Below are 2,978 nucleotides of genomic sequence, written 5' to 3'. Positions count from 1 at the left end.
CTCCTTCCTCTTGGGCCATAGTTGTGATCTATTCTTCTTGTGAAAGTGTGAGTAACTGTAAATTGGTTTCATAATAGTACTGAGTATGTAGTATATTTTTCTTTCATTTTTGAGATACTTTACTAAATGGGATATGTTCCAGCTTCATCTATGCAAATGTAAAAGAGGTAAAATCTCCATCTTTTTTAAGACTACATAGTATTCCATGGTATATATATACCACAATTTATTAATCCATTCATGGATTGATGGGCACTTGGGCTTCTTCCATGACTTGGCTATTATGAATTGCAATGAACAATCTGGTGCAAATATCTTTGTTATAAAGTGATTTTTGGTCTTTTGGATATACACCTAGTAGAGGAATTGCAGGATCGAATGGTAGGTCTACTTTTGGATCCCTGAGTGTTCTCCATACTTCTTTCCAAAAGGGACATCATATAAGGTAGCACTCCCACCAGCAGTGCAGCAGTGTTTGCTTTTCTCCACACCCACACCAACATCTGTAATTTTGAGATTGTGCTATATGAGCCACTCTTATGAAACTTAGATGATATCTCGTAGTGGTTTTGATTTTCATTTCTTTGATGAATAAAGATGATGAGTATTTTTTCATGTGTCTGTAGGCCATGCACCTATCATTTTCAGAGAAGCTTCTGTTCAAGTCTCTTCCTCACAATCAAATGGGATCATTTGTTCTTTTTTTATTAATAAGTGTGAGTTCTCTGTGGATTCTGGTTATCAAAAGTTTGTCAGAAACATAACCTGCAAATATCTTTTTCCATTCTGAGGGGTGTCTGCTTGCTTTATTTACTGTGTTCTTGGCTGTGCAGAAGATTTTTAGTTTGATCAGTCTCAGTAATGTATTTTTGGTGTTGCTTCAATTGCCCAGGGGGTCCTCCTTATAAAGTATTTTCCCAGACCAATTTTTTCAATTGTTTCTCCTGTACTCTCTCCAAGAATCTTTATAATTTCATGTCTTAAGTGTAAATATTTTATCCAGTGAGAATCAATATTTTAATGGTAAGAGGGGTGTGTCCAGTTTCGGTCTTCTCCAAGTCTCCAGCCAGTTCACCCAACACCATTTGTTAAATAGGGAATCTTTCCCACAATTTATATTTTTGATAGGCTTACCAAAGATCAAATGATGATAAGTAGGTTTATCTCTTGGTTCTCTATTCTGTTCAATATATCTACCTGTCTATTTTTGTGCCAATACCATGTTGTTTTGATCATTATAGATTTATAGTATAGTTTGAAGTCTGGTAGCATGATTCCTTTTGATTTGTTTTTATTTCTGAGTAATGTCTTGGCTATGCAATGTTTTTTTCTGGTTCCATATAAAACAAAGTACTATTTTTTCCAGATCTTTCAAGTATGACAGTGGTGCTTTGATAGAGATTGCATTAAATTTATAAATTGCTTTGAGTAATATGGACATTTTAACAGTGTTGATTCTTCCTAGCCATGAGCATGGTATGTTTTTCCATTTGTTAACATCTTCAGCTATTTCTTTTCTCAGAGTTCCATAGTTATCTTTATAGAGATCTTTCACATCCTTTGTTAGGTAAATTCCCAAATATTTCATCTTCTTTGGCACAACTGTAAAGAAAATAGAATCTTTTATTTTTTTTATTATTGGTATATATAAAAGCTACTGATTTGTGAGTATTGATTTTGTACCCTGAAATGCTACTATATTCCTTGATCACCTCTAAGAGCTTTGTAGTTAAGTCTCTGGGGTTTCCCAGGCATAAAATCATATCATCTGCAAAGAGTGAAAGTTTATTCTTCTCTGACCCTATTTATATCCCCTTGATCACCTTCTCTTGCCTGATTGTGATGGCTACGACTTCCATTAAAATGTTAAAAAGCAGGGGAGACAATGGCGCAACCTTACATGGTTCCTGATCTGAGTGGAAATGTTTTCAATTTTACTCCATTCAATACAATATTGGCTGTGGGTTTGCTGTAGATGGCCTCTATCAGTTAAGAAAAGTCCCTTCTATATCTATTTTCTTAAGTGTTCTGATCATGAAAGAATGCTGGATATTGTCAAAAGCTTTTTCTGAATCTATTGAGAGAATCATATGGTCTTTGTTTTTTAGTTTGTTTATGTGATATATTATATTTGTAGATTTACATATGTTGAACCAACCTGAGACCCTAGGATAAAACCCACTTGGCCATAGTGTATAATTTGTTTGATATGTTGATGAATTCTGTTGGCTAGGATCTTATTGAATATTTTTGCATCTATATTCATTAAAGATATTGGTCTATCATTTTATTTCCTTGTTGAGTCTTTTACTGGTTTGGAGATCAATGTGACATTTGCTTTGTAGAATGAGTTGGAAAGTAGTCCTTCTTTTTCTAGGATTTGGAAAAGGTTATGTAATGTAGGTATTGGATTCTCTTTAAAGGGTTAGTAGAATTCTGATGTGAAGCCATCTGATTCTGGACTTTTCCTTTTTGGGAGATTTTGTATAGTTGATGCTATTTTAAAATAACATACAATCTATAGTTGATACTGGTTTATTAAATATTCCAGTTCTTTCTGGCCAAGTCTAGGAAGGTGGTGTGCTTCTAGGTATTGGTCTATTTCCTTCAGATTTTCATATTTCTGAGAATAGAGTTTTTTATAGTATTCATTAAGGATTTTTTGAATTTCTGAGGTGTCCATTGTTATTTTCCCTTTGTCATTTCTGATTGACAATATTAGGGAATTTACTTTTCTGTTTCCGGTTAGCTTAGACAAAGTTTCATCAATTTTGTTAATCTTTTAAAAAAACAACTTTTTGATTCCTTGATATTTTGAAGGATTCTTTTGTTTTCAATTTCATATAATTCTGCTCTAATTATGGTTATTTTTTTTCTTTTGCTGGATTTGGGGTTGGAATGTTCTTCCTTTTCTAGTTGCTTGAGATGGTCCATTAATTTTTTGACTATCTCTCTTTCTGTTCTTTTTTTTTTTTTTT

Source organism: Otolemur garnettii, unplaced genomic scaffold, assembly GCF_000181295.1.
Source record: "Otolemur garnettii isolate 467f Iridium unplaced genomic scaffold, OtoGar3 scaffold00394, whole genome shotgun sequence".
Taxonomy (NCBI): domain Eukaryota; kingdom Metazoa; phylum Chordata; class Mammalia; order Primates; family Galagidae; genus Otolemur; species Otolemur garnettii.
The sequence above is the reverse complement of the archived record's forward strand: the minus strand, read 5'-3'. Positions refer to the sequence as shown.